The sequence below is a fragment of the Lissotriton helveticus genome, chromosome 7 (genome assembly GCF_964261635.1).
Source record: "Lissotriton helveticus chromosome 7, aLisHel1.1, whole genome shotgun sequence".
In the NCBI taxonomy this organism is placed as follows: Eukaryota; Metazoa; Chordata; class Amphibia; order Caudata; family Salamandridae; genus Lissotriton; species Lissotriton helveticus.
In genome coordinates this window covers 996237162-996256839 of record NC_136068.1, presented here as the reverse complement: position 1 = coordinate 996256839, position 19678 = coordinate 996237162, and positions in this window count along the sequence as shown.

Below are 19678 nucleotides of genomic sequence, written 5' to 3'. Positions count from 1 at the left end.
AGGAGATTGCGAGGCGCCGCCTGAGGAGAGGAGCCGGCAGAGAAGATGGCCGGATGCTGCCCGGGGCTCCCGTGAGCTGCTGGGAGCCCCGGTGGTCCAGCGGGGAGCAGGAGTCCCCGAGAGGAGGAGAGGACCCCGCCGCTGGAGCCGCCGCCTGGGAGAGAGCCGCCGCCGGGAGCTGGCAGACCACGTTTGTGGTATTCGGTGTAAGCTGCTTTGTTGAAAGATTAATGTTCTTGCATCAGCCTGCACACGTGTTTACAGCGTCGCACTTTTCAGTGCCATCCTTTCCGTTTTCTTGAAGCCATTGCTCATCTGCTAGAATCAAGGTAATTGGCATTGAAGCTAGCATACTCCGAGTTTATTTCCTGTGTAAATATTGAATACGATTTCTCAGTCGGCTATAAAGATTTTAATTCCTGATCAGGTGACTGTTAAATGTAGAGCTTCCACCCTAAAAATGTAGAGCCTCCACCCTGAAAATGTAGAGCCTCCACCCAATATTCGCTCCATTATGGTAATTTGCTTGCCCTTGTGAGCTGCTTCCTAGTTGCTTTCCTTTTTTGAACTTCAAGAATAGACGTCTAGATACAGTAAACATGCTTCTTGAGGTCCTCTTTTTGTAATATTCTGTGATTTATTGTATTGTATTGAAATTGCATTTATATAGCGCTTACTACCCCTGACGAGGAGTTGAAGCGCTTTTTCAGTGAGTCACACGCTACTCCGGGAACCATCTTCCAAAAATGAAGTGCTTAGAAACAGGCGCTTTATTGAAAGACAAAGTCTAAAACACGAGTTGCTTCACAGAGACCAGCGTGGTGGTGAGTGTTGTCTGGTTAAGGTTATATTATAAAAACCTTGAGGTGAAGAGTTGGGAAGCGGGTCAGGGTCAGTTAATTTTTACTCATATTTGTCCAGAATCACACGTTTTTTTGGTGAACTGTCGCAGTCGAGATCAGCGTCCATGTCTCCAGACTGCAGTGTCCAACTTCGCCGCTAGAGCGCATTTTAACCCTCTATGTAAAAGGCCATACACGCTGTATAGTTTACGTTTACGGCCTGAGCACAAACACCGAGCCTCGGTCTGATTCAGCGGGCCTTGGCTTCCTGGTGGGAGGGGTGACTTGTTTTATCATATTTACACAGGTTAAAACTGTCCTGGCAAAGGTTTCACGTCATTAGTGACAGTTTAACTACCAATTCAGCAATAAGCAACAGAAAGGTGACCAGTCAACCCCTGCAGAGGGCTTTCCACTGCGCAACAGTGCGTTTTACAGTGTTTTTAGTTACTTTTGAACTTTTGGAGCTAGATACATTATTTTTGTTAAAATCTGCAGATTATGCATCAGATGATGGATTATGTGGCAAATGTGGCAAATTCATAATCATGAAAGTATAAATGCTGGTAATGGCGTTTTAAAACAGTAACCTAGCTGGAAGGCTAATTGGCTCTGTTTATACTAGAAAGGGGTCTTCTGGTGTGTTTTCTTGCATACTTTCTACAGGTAATGCAGTTGGCATCCATTTTGCTATCCATGGAATTATAAAAAGCTGATTAATCCCTGCTTGAAACCTACATCTTTACTCCGAGCAGCCTCCAACCTTTATTGAGGGTTTTCTGGTTCATTCCATTTTCTTAATGTGCTCTTCTTTTAAAGCGCCCACATGCTGCCAGCAGGTGCTTAAAATCCGTGCTGTTGAAAATCTGAATGAATGCACATACAGTTCACAGGAAACAACATGGGAGCACATTTAACATGGCCCAACTCACAGGTCCATGTTTGAAACTGAAAGCAGATAAAATGCAACTGTGGAGAAGACCTGCAGCTCCCCTTCCACCATCTCACTGGAAGCAGATAGGTAGCTGACACAAATATTTGGGAATTAAATGAGAATTGCAAACGAGAAGACTGCAAGAGTTAACCGCATGCTCCTGACGTGTTGTGACCAGTGGTCCTAATGATGAAATTAGGGTAGGGCCCACACATATTTCATTCTCCCGATCTTAAGAAGCACCGGTCTAATTGAGTCCAATTAAAGCATGGGTACTGGAAAACATATTCCCAGGGGCCAAAACAATAGTCTGTGGTGTGACCGAGGGCCGGTGAATGGATGCAGGGGTTGGAAGTTGGGTGTAAGGGAAGTGAAGCAGGTACATGGTGTGCACAGTGAGTTGTGGACTCATTTTGAGGGTTTCATTCCATACTGTCCTCTAATTTAATCCCCTGGAGTAATAGATTTGACCACACTGTATTATGCTGGATCTGAGCTGTAATCCCCCTACCAAACCCTGGGGTAAGCATTATCTGCTTGCTATAACTATCTTTGGAGAGGCAAGTGAACAAAGAAGGAAACTTGATTCCCTGCCCCCTGGCTGTGCTGGGTTCCCCGCCCCCTGGCTGTGCTTGCTCCCCCTTCCCCTGGTTCCCCATCCCCTGGTTTTGCTTGCTCCCCTGCCCCCTGGCTGTGCTTGCTTCCCCGCCCCCTGGCTGTGCTTGCTCCCCCTTCCCCTGGTTCCCCTTCCCCTGGCTGTGCTTGCTTCCCTGCCCCCTCGCTGTGCTTGCTTCCCCTCCCCCTGGCTGTGCTTGCTTCCCTGCACCCTCGCTGTGCTTGCTTCCCTGCCCCCTCGCTGTGCTTGCTCTCCTGAGTGTGTGTGTGGCTCTGGGTGGGTGTGTGTGGCTCTGGGTGGGTGTGGCTCTGGGTGGGTGTGTGTGGCTCTGGGTGGGTGTGTGTGTGTGGCTCTGGGTGGGTGTGTGTGTGGCTCTGGGTGGGTGTGTGTGTGGCTCTGGGTGTGTGTGTGTGTGTGTGTGTGGCTCTGGTTGTGTATGTGTGCGGCTCTGGTTGTGTATGTGTGTGGCTCTGGTTGTGTATGTGTGTGGCTCTGGTTGTGTATGTGTGTGGCTCTGGTTGTGTATGTGTGTGGCTGTGTGTGTGGCTCTGGGTGTGTGTGTGTGGGTGGCTGGCTCTGGGTGTGTGTGTGGCTGGCTCTGGGTGTGTGTGTGTGGCTGTGGGTGTGTATGTGTGGCTCTGGGTGTGTGTGTGTGTGGTAGTAATTGCTGTCTGCTGAGCTCGTCCATTGGGTACAATAGGTCTCACATTTGCGAGAGATTAAGATAATGGCAATGTAATTGACAATGCCATTTATTTATCTGTTTTCAAAACCAACACATAAATAAAAATTTTGTAATTTACAATGCCAATAGCTCTAACTTTTCCAAAGGCGAAACCATTGCATTGTAAATGCTTGTTTTTATTTCCCACCAAAATCACCGTGGATCTGCGAAACTCAGGGAAAGTTAAAAAAAACAAGCACTTTTCCTGTCCTTCTTTATAGTAAAGCCCTGGGGCTAATAAAACATTTTTGTTTGAGAATGGGGGTACACGTGGCTCCTCCTGCCCAGGCCGTTTTCAGCCCGCAGCCCCAATACCCTTTTAAAAAATGTCTGGGCACCAGGGATGGGGTTCCCAGGAGGGAGGTTGCATGGCCTCTTTTCACTTTTATTAATTGGCTGGCCAGTAAGGGATAGGGTCCCTAAGGTAGAAATCGGCCTGAGGAGAGGGAATGTACTCCCCCCTCCCCTTTTCACAATTGAGTTGCTCCGGGGATGGGGTCCCTAGGGCCGTAATTGGCACGGGGATGGGAGGCTGCATGCCGCCCTCCCAGGTTGCCTACATGTGGAGGTTGGGCCACAGGGCCCAGCCCCAGGCCAGACCCTGTGGCTGTTCCCCCATCAAGCATGGCCAATGGCTGTGTGAGGTGTAAGGGAGGTGCCTGTGTAGGATTGGCTGCAGAGCCACACCCTCGTCCATAACATCATTGATTATATCACTGCCACATTTGCCGTGAAATATTGATGAGAAAATTGGGCATGGTGGAGGTGCAAGTTATAGTTACCTTAGGGCACGGATTTTAGCAAAATCGATTCCAGTTTGAAACACTCTGAGTCCAATCATGAGCAGTGCACAGAGTTTGCTCTAACCTAGCCCACCTCAGCTCTGCTCAACGCTCCGACCAGCCTAGAGCCAAGACAGACAGAAGGTGAACCTAGCACAGACCGGAGACTTTGGGTCTCTGTACCTCAGTTTCCAAATCTTTTAATAACGTCTGCCCTTGAAACCACCAGAAATACCCAGAATTTAGTGCCCTCTCCATTACTGTGCAGTTATTGACCGTGCCTTACATGTGTATATTTTCATAGGTGGTAACCCCATTCACATATTTCCAGTCAGTACTAATCAGGGTTTAAGACGTTAAGTGATGGATTGATGTATCATCTAACAGTGATGAATACGGGGTACTGTTGAATTAACATCAATAGTCATGCCTCCAAGTATGCATCTTGGAAATGGGTGTGCTCTGTCTTACTATTGAGTAGATTAATATTTGTAACTATTTTTCTCAACTTGAGTTAGCAGAAATACATATTTGTCAAAGGTTTACCCATACAGGTTTTGGCCAGCCCGAATAATAATCAGACCCTTTTAAAAAAATAGCCTGTGGCATGCCCTGTCTGCGCTTAGTTCACTGAGAATCCATCATGTTGCACTATATTTGAACTCAAGGTGCTTCATCATATCAATTTTTGGCAAAAGGAGGTATTTAAGCAAAAGCATCATGAAGAACAGCCACTCATGTTCTGCTGCTCCGATGTGTTTACAGTGAAAAATATTACAAAATGTGCATTTGCAGTAAATTTTCACCATGAATGGCAGATAATTACTTGAAGTGGCATAATGACTCAATTTGGGCAATTTTCACCTACAAGCAGAATGCTAAATTCCTGAAACTGGAGCAGGTCTAAGGCTGATTGGCATGTGGCTGAATACTGTCTAAAGAGGCGTAGTAGGCAAAAGAATGCACTGGATTGCTACCAGAGTAATTGCCAATGGCTGAGATTCATTCAAGCATTCTAGCCTTTCACATTTGTGTTTTTCAATGTTTCTTTATATGCCCTTCTTTTCTATAACTGCTCTGCCACTATATCACTAGAATCAGTGTGGCTGGATTCTTTTGGGAAAGCATTCCTCACAGGTTAAGTGGGGCTTTACTACACAACCTAATGTTATGTTGCAGTCTCTCCAAAACACTTGAATCCAACACGAATCCTTGATTAGTTTGCGTCTCAAAACGATGCAGCTTGCAGTGGTTTCTGCTTGTCTGTTCTCTTCTTTTATGTTTTCTCTGCAGGTTTAATGGTTTCTCAATGTAATGTTAATGATGCTTTACATTTCAGGCGGATGAATCCCCCACCAGTGTGATCTCCAGTGTATACGCAGAGTGCACAGGGGGTATTGTTCAGTCCGTTTCTCAAATGCTTTTGGGAGGAGTCAGCTGCTTGACATTTGCTACTTCTTCATGTTGGTGACTCATTTTCCCCATCCTCAGCCATGCTTCAGATACCACCATTTGTCTGGAGACTCCTTTTCCATCCCTTCTGGGCACCTCCTCTTTCATTCTGTTGGGTCTCCACCACCTAGCTGAAGTCTTTCATAACAGGAGTTCAGCATCAGGCATTACCAGCGCCCTGCTCAGGTTCTGTACATGACAGGTGTCCTTTCCTCGTGATTAGCCTTACTCAACCTAGTCACTAATATTTGTGCCTAGAGTTTGTGTGTCAATTGTGAAGAAAATATCAGACTTTAGTTCTTGTATGCTGGGGATTCATACTCAACCCACCACCTTGAGGACGTCTCAACAACGCAGAAAGGTAACCAAAGACGGAGACTATATGGCAAATAAATCCCATGTCTAATTGTTTTCAAAATCATTATTGTGCAACGAGCGAAACGTTAGTGCTGGAGGTATACACTGTCCCTAGTGAAGCTGTAACAGCAGACCGCCAATTCTGCCGCTCTGGCATTTCCCCAATATGATGCAGTCTGCTTTCAGAGCAATATGGGCTGCAATGAGGCAACCATGCCCTCAAAAAAACCCTTACCCTGGTGTCCTACAGTGCGTTGAACATTTTTGCCATAGCTCATTTTAGATCCCAGTCCGGCCTTGGTTGTAAACCGAGACGTCTGAGTCAAAAAACCTTATGAGGTCATCGTTGTGGTCTCTGGTGGCCTAGTTGAGAAAAGGCACCCTATCTTGGAGAGTTGCTACATGCAATTCATTTGAGACATGATATCCCTCCCCCCTCCCCGCTCACCCCACAAGGATTGTTGTAAATGCATTTGTCCTAGTTCTCTTCCACATAAGAAGAAATAAACTTGTGATTCTTCGCAAGGACACTCTACTAAGCCATGGCCCCAGGGAAACAAGCTGCGTTAGCCTGGTCCTTTCCTTGGAAGAGTATTGGTTGAAGTTGAGGAGTCTCCTTAACACCCTACCGACTTGCCATTTTATCCAAATTGACTTCTATTGGACTGGGAAGTTCAAAACAAATTTCCAATTTGAGAAATAAGCTTCACCGCTAGGACTGGGATCTCAGCGGTGCGCCAAAGGGCATGAGCAGTCTATGGAACACCCCTCGCATACTATAACTTAACCTGCCACTTTGCCTTCCAACTTTCCTCTCTTGTGCCAGGTCTTCTGTTCCTCCTTCTTCTTTACTCACTGTGAGCAGCCCAAAATACAGTAGTGACACATGGGAGTCGCACATATGGTATGGTACAGCAACACTGGGGTTTCAATGTCAAACGGGAAAAATACTGACTTTCGAATATCAATTACCTCTATATTGTCACGGTAAGTCGTTCTAGGTAAGTGTCGATTTACTATTCTTCACTGCTCGTCTACACCTGCTCCCTGTGCTGACATTGTTGCAGCTCGATATTTTTGATACGCTGACTCGATATTTGTAATACTCTGACCTACAGTCCCCTTGATGGTGATCGGCGGGTCAGCGTCGGGCATGCACGCCAGCACTGTGATATCACGCTGACAGTGTGAATCATCACATCGACGAAGCCCTGCAGCACAGCTGTGAGCCAACACCTCCCACAACTCCCCCTCCACCCGACACAATGGGGCCCCGAGCCTTCTGTCTGAAAAATACTTGTGTCCGAGCTTCTGTGGCTTTCAAATTATGCCGACACATATTTCGGATGCTGTGCCCTTGATTCCTTCAGCCCTAAGGCTGGGCTCCCGTCCCACCTGCGTTCTCACCATCTCTTATGTATTCTCTGAAAATCCTTTGAAAATTCATAATAACAGGGAAAGAAAAATGAACTTTAAAAGCCAGTAGTTAGCCCTAAGAGTGCTTTCGTGGAGCAAGCTGTTGTGGAGCCGATTAACCCCCGTGTTAGCAACAGTGTGCAATTTTCAACCAAAGAGTTCTACCTCCATAACATCAGCGCTTCATTACTTGCTTTTATGTCTGATGCGGACTGCACGGGGAGCATACCAAAAGAACAGCACCTTAGCTGGACTTTTAACCTGGTCCGTTCCTACTTCGTGATTGGTGTTCTATCAGCATGGAAAAGAAAGGTACCATCTCCTCAGAGGGACTGACAGGAATTATCATATTGTAAATAGTACTCTTTATTCGATCAAAGAGAGATCATTCACAACATTTATAAACCAGGGGGCATATTATCAAGGGGGTTTATCTCCGCTTTTTTGGCTTTAAAAGCCAAGAAAGCGGAGATAAAATGATCTCCCTATTACCAAGCTGTCGCTAACACCAGTTAGTGACAGCTAATAGGAGATAGCGACCATCTTGGGCCCCGCTTTGCATGTCAGTGATATTTATCACTAATGACATGCAAAGTGGGCGTGCCAAGATGTTAGAGACTGGAAACAGTCGCTAACATCGCTATCTCCTATTACCAACTTTTGGAGATATTCACGCTAAGCGCGAATATCTCCAAAAGCTAACACCTGCCCTGAGCAGTTCTTACCATGTTATCCAATGGGAGGTGGATAACATGGCTAAGAGCATTTGCTCGATAATGCATGAATATCGCTGACTTTTCAGCGATATTCATGCATTGCGGCCGTTTTTTATCGCATTTGCGATAAACCTTGCTAATAGCAAGGTTTATCTGCGATAAAAATCGCCGATGTGCGGCGCTAATTTTTGTCTCTAAACAAGTTAGAGACAAAAATTATCGCTAGTTGTTGGTAATATGCCCCAAAGTTCCTTAATAAAAGGCTATATACAGTGAATCATAAATAGTAATATCATAAAAGTTATACACAATTTAAAATAGTAAAATATAAGAGAAGTGTATGACCAATTGTCATTAAAAGGGACAGAGAAATATTATCAAGAAAGTCACATTGTATTAATATGCTATGCCTTGATCTATTTTGAACTCTGCTTTACTTTGCAGTTAACAACTTAGACCTAATGCGCCAAGTATAAAGCAGGGGCCTCATTTATGAGGCCTTGCGTCAGTTTTGCGCTTCCGATGCGTCACTTTTTGTGACGCATCGGCGGCGTAAAACATGCCTCCTGTTGCGCACTATTTACAAAGTGACGCATCTAAGCAGATGCGTCACTTTGTAAACCCCTGCGCTACATTATACCTGTGTCAGGTATAATGTATGCCGAGGGGGCATTCCCCCGCAAAAAGCCTCGTAATAGTGACGCAGTAAAATCTATGAGATTTCACTGCGTCACTTTTAGAACGCTGTTGAGTCAAAATCTTGCGCCTGCCTCACAGCAGGCGTAAGTCTGATGCAAGCCCTTTCACATGGGGCTTTCCCAATGTGAAAGGACGCATTGCTGGAGTTGCGTCACTTTTGTGATACACCCCAGCAATGCGTGACTTTTGCGCTTACAGATACGTCAGAAATACTGACCTATCTGTAACTCCTTGCGACATGATGCGTCATACTGTAAATATGACGCATCATTGGTGTCGCAAGGAGGACGCACTGAAAAGTGACGCATCGCTGTTTTCACGCAGCGAAGCGTCACTTTTCATAAATGAGGCCCCAGGTACCGTGAGATGGCGAACCCTAACCTTTTAGTGGAGTCTGATCTAAAAACATCTGCTGGTCGCATAAACGATATAACCTAGCATGGGGGTATTTTCATATTTGCTACAGGCCAGACAAGCAAAGTGATAGTGACTCACAGGCTTGCAAATATACTTGTTAATGCAAAGATAGATGTGTAGGTGTACGAATCCTCGAAAATTAAATATCCTATCAATTAGTGTAAAAAAGGACAGCTGATTGAAAAAATGCCTCCAACTCAGGCTAGGTGGTAACGAGGTGAAAAATATGAAAGGCGAACACACGATGCACCCCACTGCAATTACCGTCCTGTAAGCCTTAACGATCAGGTTACTTAGTAGTCAGTCCAGGTCTCTCTCATTACAAGTCAAGTCAAGTCAAGTCAATAAATTTATATAGCGCGCTACATACCCAGAGGGTCTCAAGGCGCTTGAATAAGGGTGGGGAATTACTTGTCAAATATCCACGTTTTAAGTTGCTTTCTGAATGCTAGGTGGTTCTGAGTAAGGCGAAGGTGAGTGGGAAGTGAGTTCCAGGTTTTAGCTGCCAGGTAGGAGAAGGATCTACCTCCCATGGTGGTTTTGTTGATGCGAGGTACAGAGGCAAGGGCTTGGTTGGAGGATCGTAGCTGGCGGGAGGGGGTGTAGAAGGACAGTCGTGTGTTGAGGCATTCGGGTCCAATTTCGTAGAGTGCTTTGTGTGCGTGGGTTAGGAGGCGGAAAGTAATCCTCTTATTGACGGGGAGCCAGTGGAGGTTTTTCAGGTGACCAGAGATGTGTTCTTTACGCGGGATGTCCAATATAAGCCTGGCTGAGGCGTTCTGGATGCATTGGAGTTTTTTCTGGAGTTTGGCGGTGGTACCGGCGTAGAGGGTGTTTCCGTAGTCCAGTCGGCTCGTGACCAGAGCGTGGGTGACTGTTTTTCTAGTTTCGGTGGGGATCCAGCGAAATGTTTTTTTGAGCATGCGAAGAATGTTGAAGCAAGATGAAGAAACGGCGTTGGCTTGTCTGTTCATCGAGAGTGATGAATCCAGGATGACGCCCAGGTTCCGTGCGTGGTCCGTTGGGATGGGTGCTTTTCCAAGGGCCTCTGGCCACCAAGAGTCATCCCAGGCGAAGGGGGAGGTGCCTAGGATGAGGACTTCTGTTTTGTCTGAGTTCAGTTTCAGACGGCTGTGCTTCATCCATTCGGCTACTTCTTTCATTCCTTCATGTAAGTTGGTTTTGGCAGTGTTAGGGTCTCTGGTGAGTGATAGGATCAGTTGAGTGTCGTCAGCGTAGGAGATGATGTTGAGGTTGTGTTGGCGTGCGATGACCGCGAGGGGGCTCATGTATACGTTGAAGAGGGTGGGGCTGAGAGAAGATCCTTGTGGTACGCCGCAGATGACTTCAGTGGCCTCTGACTTGAATGGTGGAAGGCGGACTCTCTGGGTTCTTCCGGTGAGGAACGAGGTGATCCATTCCAGTGCTTTTCCCTGGATTCCGACGTTTCTGAGGCGTTGTAAAAGGGTGCTATGACAGACCGTGTCGAAGGCTGCGGATAGGTCGAGGAGGATGAGGGCGACTGTGTCTCCATTGTCCAGTAGAGTTCTAATGTCGTCTGTTGCTGCGATGAGGGCGGTTTCGGTGCTGTGCTTGGCTCGGAAGCCGGATTGTGAGGAGTCGAGGGATTTGTTGGTTTCGAGGAATGCGGCGAGCTGGTTGTTGACCGCTTTCTCGATGACTTTGGCCGGGAATGGAAGGAGTGAGATAGGGCGGTAGTTTTTGAGTTCGGTGGGGTCAGCTGTGGGTTTCTTCAGGAGGGCGCTGAGTTCGGCATGTTTCCAGCTTTCTGGGAAGGTTGCGGAGTTGAGGGAGCAGTTGATGACGTCTCGGAGGTGCGGTGCTATAATGGAGTCCGCTTTGTTAAAGATGTGGTGAGGGCATGGGTCTGTGGGGGATCCTGAGTGGATAGAGTTCATCAGACGGATGGTGTCCTCCGTGGAGATTGGCTTCCAGTCATTGAGGATGTTCTGGGGGGGTGGGGGTCCTGCAGGGGGTTGGGTGGGTTGGTCTTTGGAACGGTTGTCGAAGCTGTTGTGGATGTCTGCAATTTTGTTGTGGAAGAAAGAGGCTAGGGAGTCGCAGAGGGCTTGAGAGGGGGTGATGTCATTGGAGTTGGCTGAGGGGTTGGTAAATTCCTTGACGATGTTGAATAATTCCTTGCTGTTGTGGGCGTTGTTATCTAGTCGGTCCTTGAAAGCGGCTTTTTTGGCATTCCGGATAAGTTGGTGGTGTATGCGGGTGGCGTTTTTGAAGGCGTCCTTGGTGCTGGTGGTTGGGTCTTTTTTCCAGGCCTTCTCAAGGGAGCGACAGAGTTTCTTGGATTTCTTAAGATCATCGTTGAACCAGGAGGCCTTCTTGCTGCCTAGTTTGATTTGTCGTTTTTTCAATGGTGGTAGGATGTCGGCGCTGTTGGATAACCATTGGGTGAGGTTGGTGGCTGCTTGGTCTGGGTTAGAGGAGTGGGCTGGGGGGTTTTGAAGAAGCGATGAGGCGATCTGGTCGATGGTGATTTTGTTCCAGTTTCTTTGCAGAGTGGGTTGGGGGTGGTTGTTGGATGTGGTCTTGTTGTAGGTAAAGTGAACGCAGCTGTGGTCAGTCCAGAGGAGAGCTGTGGTGTGGCTGAAGGAGACATGTTTGCTGGAGGTGAAGATAGGGTCGAGTGTGTGACCTGCGATGTGGGTGGGGGTAGTGACAAGTTGTTTAAGTCCGAGGTTGGCAAGGTTGTCCAAAAGGGTGGTGGTGTTGCGATCGTTGTTCTTTTCAAGGTGAAAGTTGAGGTCTCCCAGAAGGATGTAATCCTCGGAAGGGAGCGCGTGTGGAGTGATGAAGTCCGTGATGTCTTCACTAAATTGTGCGCGGGGCCCTGGTGGCCTGTAAAGGAGGGTGCCTCTGAGTGTGGTCTTGGGGTCGGTGTGGATCTGGAAGTGAAGGTGTTCAGAGTTGGCGAGATTGACGTCTGAGCTGGTTGAGATGCGGATGGATTTCTTATGGACGATAGCGATGCCTCCTCCTGTGTGGCCGGTGCGGTCCTTGCGAAGTATCTTATGGCCTTCCGGGATGGCAATGGTGATGTCTGGGGCTGATGTGGCGTTTATCCATGTTTCAGTTAGGAAGGCGACGTCCGGAGAGATGGTGTCTAGTAGATTCCAGAGGTCAATGGCGTGCCTGTGGACCGAGCGGGTGTTGAGCAGGATGCATTGTAGGTGGTTGGGGTCGGGTATCTGTTGTGTGTTCGTAGATGAGGAGTTGTTCTTGGTGCCGTCGAACTTGCAGGAGTTGCAGGAAAAGGGTCCATGAGTGTGTCCAGGTGCGGCTTGGACGCAGTTGGGGGACGGCCGTGGTTAAGGGCTAGGAGGGTGGAGGCATTATAAGTAATGCGGGAGGGCTGGGCATTGCGGGGGCCAGGGGGTCGGGCGCTGGGCGCGGTCCAGGCGCGGACGGGCGTAGACGGGCTTACCTTTGGCGCACCTTCGGCGCGGCCGTAGCGCGTGGACGCTGCATGTGTGGACATCTGCCATAAATGGGGGGTGGAGGGGGCGGAGCGTGGGAGGGGCAGCTGGGAGGCGGTCTCGGGGAGGCGTGTCAGGGGAAAGCACAACACACAAGATGGTGGTGGGGCCTGAAATCGAAACTTAGAAAACAATACCAGCAATTCTTTCAAGCACAGCCAGAATCAGCAGTTATTACAGTTATTTACCTATTGAGTAATTGGCTCTACCCACTGCGATGGTTTAATGATCCAAGCCCCAATGCCACCGATAACCCATTTTGCTTCCTCTCGTGTCGCTTACTAAATATTAACTCTTAGGAGGGAGTGAAACCAAGTCTTTGATGAAGAAGAACTGAATCTGAGTATTGAAGATTACCGGTAAGAAACTTGATAATTACCTCCTCATCCAAGTCACTTGTCCAAGTCCTTCAACCTTTGAGGCTATACCCAAGCCGAAAGAAACACAAGCAACCATTATTCTTCACAATTCACAGAACCTAGGGCATTAGTAACAAAATCCGTGGAAAATCCTACTCCGAGCTGGAGTTGTAAATGAATCACTACACTGCTCGAAGCAGACAAAGTTGCAGCTCAATACATTTCTTTCATTGATGCACCCTTGGGCAGTGCCCATGAGGTGGATGTTTGCTGCAGATCTGCCCTGAACAGGCCCAGGAAGAACCCTTACTGCAGTATAGCCCTTGTTTATGACCAAATCGTACACAGGTCCGAACGACCAAGTATGATAATAAGTTTGTGTCGACAAATCGTTTCTGGGACCCTAACCTGTCCGTACGACTCGTATGTTGACGAAACGTGCCACACAATGGAGCCGAAGTCCGACTGAGCCAGCACGGTGCACGATCCGGGCAGCTCCTTGGCCATGGTCTCAGCGAGACGAAACGGCTGTCGGAAGCGTACTTCGGGGGGCCGTAGCAGGCCCTCCTTCACCTGGGGCCCTCTGAATCTGTCACGGGGGTACCCATGGGTCCCCCCGATCGAAGCATGCACAGTGTAGCAGTCACCAAGTGGTGTTCGCCACAGGGTCTACTCTTTTACCCACCCACCATTTTTTTGCTATGGGAGCCTATGTATGTGTCTGTACGCAGGCTCCGATAGAGTTCAATGGAAGTCCGAGCGAATCGAGTCTGTATACTTACGGACGCATCGTACTTGCTTGCTCGCACTCACGGAGTACGTTTTGTCCAGAAAACCCTCCGGATCTGTACAGAGGGCTTTCCGGATGGGATCGGAATCGGGCCCTTAGTGTTGATGATGAGAGTCATAAACCTCCTCCTGGTAAACCAAAAGTTGCAAATAAAAAAATCAACATTCCCAATGGATGCTATTCTGGAAATATAAATTGAGTGCTCTCCTCACATCAAGCAAATTAAATGTGCCTCCTCTGGAAAAGAAGGAAAGGAACACAAACAGGCACAACCAGATCCTGTAAAGAATGACAATAGAATGGAATCTTAGGAATAAATGTAGGGATATGGATTTATTTGGATGGGAATGTCCTCTGCATGTGGAACAGTTCTGTTCTCCTGCTTTCAGTGCCTGACTGTGAGTACCTGGTATCCTGGTTTTTGATGTTCTGTTTTTTTGTGTTTGCGGCCTCTATGGTACATGCATTATGTGTGTGTATGGGTGAGCCAGATTCATGGAGGCTTGTTGGTTCTATTTGGAAGCTCCTGGACTGTCCCTGTGCACAGGTTGGAGATTCGTTTTTTTTTCTCCAGACCTTAAAAGTGTATTGTTAATATTCCTGAGGCTGTATGGAGAAAGCCTATACATGGAAGTGGAAACAAGGAGACAAGACTCTTTTGGAAAAGAGAATGTGTTGATTAGTCTTCCTGCAGCACTGCCAAATTGTAAATGGCTGAGTAAAATGTGGGAGAGCAGCCTCTGTTGTTAATGTTAAAGGGACTCCTATGGGCAAGGTCAGACTTGTGGCTTTTCCTTGATCATGCTCAGTGTGCCTGTTGAAGACCAGGTGCAGAAAGCTCACACCTCTTTTTGTCTCTGTTATGGTTGCCCCAAGATGGAGACTATCCTGCTCTAAAGGAGCATAATTCTACACAAAGACTGTGTATGGAGGGAAACCTGGAAAGGACACTTGAGAGGCATCTCTTATCTGCTTTGACTATACAAAGTGAGAACCATTAACCCACTTGTTGTTTCGCTTCCAAGTTCTCTTTGACCAAGAAAGGAAGTGCTCCACATAGTACTCAGAGGACTACTACTCAAAAAAAGCTGGCATCTGTCTGAAAGCCACCGTTCCAGAGGTGAGGGAACACAACTTGCAGTTTTGCCTTCAGGAAAGAAGCTGTTCCTCTGACCTGAAGAACCTAGAAATCAACTGTCAGGAATCAGCAGTGTTTCTGAGGTTCTAGGACGATTAGGAGAACAGTAGCAAGGCATTTTCCTTCATGCCATTTGGGTTGCAGTGGACAGCTCGCTTGCTCCAGTCAAGGGCAGGATGTCTGGATCATGACAGTTGGCAGCAGTAATAAACCTTCATAATAGCACTAGGAAGCCACCTGGTAACTGCGCACTATATTTGCTCTTTTCTGCCATGAATTCAGCCAAAGTCCCCAACCCTCACCTTTGTTGTTTTCTCCCTATTAGATTCCTCAGTTTCCTTGACCCCTGTTAGATTTGGGGGTCTCTAGTTGGCAGAGATAGGTACTTTTGACAAATAGGGACCCTTGCGTCTAGTCAGGGTAAGGGGGTACACTCCTAAAATAACCCCTGCTCACCCCCTTTGTAGCTTGGCATGAGCAGGCAGGCTTATCTCAGAGGCAGTGTGTAAAGCATTTGTGAACACATACAGTAACCCAGTGACAACACTACAGATGGACACCACACAAGTTATAGTATAAAAAAAAGTATTTTTATATAAACTTAACACAAGACCACAAACGACAAAAATCCACAATACTGTACTTCAAAAATGGTAGAATTAGCTTAGTTCTCTGTAGATGTAAAATGCAACACTTTGAGTCAATGTACCTTTGGATGTGTAACGCTGTACAACAAAAGTGTTGCAGGGACGGTGATGCGTCGGTTCCTTACAGATGCGCAGGGGATACATCGGTTCTTCTCGGCATGGGGAGGTGATGCGTCAGTTTCTTACTGCGCTTCCCTGGCGATGCCACCAACGCCGTGATGCGATGAATATCTGGTGCAATGAAACAAAGATGGCGTCTTCTTCCGGATGCGACACGATGCGTGCATGCCCGACGGCCGTGCGGTGACTCAGCGATTCTTCTGAGTAGCAACAGTCCCTGCGACATGCTTCCCGGTGATGCGGCGGCATCTGAAGCAACGTCGATCCTCTTCTCCGGTGATGCGAAGTGCTTTGGCAAAGTGATGCGACAGCTGCAGCGGGGGCGATACGCTTCTCCGTTGATGCGGCGGTGTCTGATGCGACGTCGATCCTCTTCTCCTGCGATGCGACAACAGCGGCTGTGACACGCTTCTTCTTCGCGAGTCGTGCTTCCAGCTCCTTGTGACACACAGTCTCTCAGACAGACCAACACAACAGCAGGCACTTCCAAAGAACTCTGGGGCTCTGGGGGAGCTGGGTGGTGAAGTCTGTTGTCCCTGAGACTTCAACAGGAGGCAAGCTCTATCTCAAGCCCTCGGAGATCCTTTACAAGTTGAATGAAAGTAGCACAAAAGTCCTTTCTCCTCTCTTTGACAGTCAGGCAACACCTGCAGGCCAATCCCTCACGCTTAGGGATAGTCTCTCCTCAGTCTCTCTGGTTCCTCTTCTCAGCAAAGGTTTATTCTTGTTTCCCAAAAGTGATCTAAAGTTCTGGGGTCTGGGTCCCTCTTTTTATACACAGCTTCTCTTTGTTCCCTGAAGGCAGAGAGGCCTTTGCCTAGTCCAATCCAGTTCTGGTCAGTCCTGAAGTACTCTGTTTACATGACTCCTTTCTTTCCTTTCAGAGTGTGGGGCAGGGACATCATTCGCACCACAGAAGGGGGGCCAGCATTGTGGAGGGAAAGCACAGCCCTATTCAGGTCCCAGGTGCAACTCCTCCCACCCATCTACATGCTGATCTCTCTATTCAGCCCTGTGCTGATTCACCATGTCTCCTGGAATCCCCCAGCCCCTGTCATCTCAAACTCCAGACAAGGAATACACAACCTAACATAGGCAGGCTTGGATGATTAGACAAGAAAATACCTACTTTTTAAAAGTGGTATTTTCAAACACAGAATGTTAAAACCAACTTCACTAAAAGATGTATTTTATCATTCTGAGTTCAGGCATACTAAACTCGAACGTTTACCTAGTTCCCTGAGTCAGTTAGGATTTTAAGATGTGATAATCAAACTGCCCATTCTGGCCTATGGGGAACAGGTGACCTTGCAATAGTGAAAACCGAAAATGGCTGTAATTCACTACTAGGACATACCACACACATCAGGGCATGTCCTACCTTTTACCTACAATGCACCTTGCCCTTGGGCCTCCCATAGGGGTGACTAATATTTAGGAAAGGGAAGGTGTAGGGACTGGCAAGTGGGTGCACTTGCCCAGTCAACATGGCAGTACCAGACTGCATACAGACTCTGCCATTGCAGACCATAGACACACTTTAACAGGCTGCTTCTGTGGGTGACACAACCAGTGCTGCAAGCCCACCAGCAGTATTTGGTTTACAAGTTCTGGGCACACTCAGTGCACTGTACTAGGGTCTGACAAGTAAGCCAAACCAGCAATGGTGTCACTAATCCATATCTCAATTTACCATAGGGAGCACTTGCACTCTTGCACAGGACAGCAGTGGCACAGTGCTCAAAGCATCTATAACCAGCAAAACCACATGAGGGAACAGCAAAGAAATGGAAGGGAGACCCACGCCAAGGGACCAGGTATAACAACCCCCTTGCCTGTTTACTCTGACGTTGATCTTCGGATTTGTTTAGGATTTGGCTTTCCTCCTCTCCAACTCTTTGTCCATTTCACTCTTTAGCCTGACTTTACTCTTCAGATTCTGTTTTGACTAAACATTTAAATGCAGATTTACCTGTACAAATATCTCACCTTTTTTCCCTTTTATGATGACATTTCTTTTTGGACTTTGCGTTGCCTTTATTGTGTGACTGCATATCTTTCACTCATACATATCCCACATCCTTGCCTGAGTTCGAGGCTTAGAGGCTCCACTTCATCCTTGCTAAGGGCTACTGTGACTTTACTTTAAAAAACCAGTGTGTATACATCTCTCTCTCTCCACACCACTCTGGTGTTTGACTCAGTCTGATGCAGTCCAGCTAACACTGACAGGGACACACTCTGGGAACGGAGGTGTTTTGTTGTCAGAATATGCAAAATCTGATACTTTCCCATCCCAAATCACCATGAACTCTAACGCCAATTCATCGCAGGCTATGGCACAGGTTATTTCAGAGATCCAAGAGGCTTTAAAGATCACTCATAGTGAGCAGGGTTATTTGTTAACCTTCCAAATCAAGTTCTTCACATTCAGGAGGAACAAATAATGCTTCCCTGATTTATACTGGTGGTGAACCCAGCCATGATTCAAAACGATTCCCCTACGATAATGTACAACACTCCCTCAGTGGTAGTGGCTCCACTGAAGAAGTGTAGTGGATACGTTTTTTGTCCTACCTTCGTTTCCCTTATCCCCCTGTCCAGTCACTTTAGATATTGAAATTAATTACAGATCTTATTTGACTGAAAAGCGGTGGAGTGGGTTAGCTTTGAGTTCATTGCCTGAATTCCAGTAAACTCCTTACATTCTGTAAGGGACATACACTGGCACAGACACATGCATGACCACATCAAGACAAATGATTACCTTTTGAAGATAGAACCCAAGTGAACAAGAAAAGCTGGAGAAGCAAGGGGAATGGAAGACGTGTTCCAAATTGAAGAATATTTCATTAGAAATATGTCGGACCATACATTAACTGAGGATGACAAACTGGGCTCGAGAAGGAATATCACTTTTTCTAACAACATATTTCAATAAAAAAAAATAGGTGTTTACATCTGTAAGAGATTATTTCTTTTTAATATTTGTCAATATTTTCATACACTTGAGATGGGATCTCACAAAGACTTTAGGACATGTAATACATTTTACCCTTGTGTGAACGATATACCCTAGATTTATTTGAAGGCCCCCTTTTTTAAGAAATGTGAAATTAATTGTGTTTGATTCCAATAATATAAGAAAAACCTTTCGTAAACGCATGAGCTGGCTTTAAAGGACCTAGGGGCATATTACCAACGTTAAGCGATATTTATCGCTAACGATGCTTAGCAACGAATTTTTTAACGCTAAGCATCGTTAGAAATTATCGCAGATAAACCTTGCTATTATCAAGGTTTATCGCAAATGCGATAAAAAACGGCCGCAATGCATGAATATCGCTGAAAAGTCCGCGATATTCATGCATTACCGAGCTAATGCTCTTAGCCATGTTATCCACCTCCCATTGGATAACATGGCTAAGAACTGCTCAGGGCAGGTGTTAGTTTTTGGAGATATTCGCGCTTAGCGCGAATATCTCCAAAAGTTGGTAATAGGAGATAGCGATGTTAGCGACTGTTTCCAGTCGCTAACATCTTGGCACGCCCACTTTGCATGTCATTAGTGATAAATATCACTGACATGCAAAGTGGGGCCCAAGATGGTCGCTATCTCCTACTAGCTGTCGGTAACTGGTGTTAGCGACAGCTAGGTAATAGGGAGATAATTTTATCTCCGCTTTCTTGGCTTTTAAAGCCAAAAAAGCGGAGATAAGCCCCCTTGATAATATGCCCCCTAGTCAATTTAACAGCACTTGAATTAAAATTACTGAAAAGTATGTAGCCTTAGTAATACTGAGAAGGAAAAACTATGCTAATGAAGCAAAAAACAATGTAGTGATGAGTAAGCTGCTATTACTTGGCCATATGTCAAAACACCGTAGCTCCATTCAGGGGAGAGTTTCCAAACAGAGGCGTAGCAAGGTCAGGTGGTACCAGGTGCGGAAAATTTCTTGTCGCCCCCAGCTCGACAAAATGGCAAAAATATGCGTTTAAAAACATCCCCTCAGTGCAAAAATTTGCGTATAAAACACATTTTTGCCATTTTGTCACCCCTCCTCTGATGACACATGTCACCCCCAGCTTGACCAAATGGCAAAAATATGTCTTTAAAACACATATTTTTGCCATTTTGTTACCCCCCTCGGTTATGA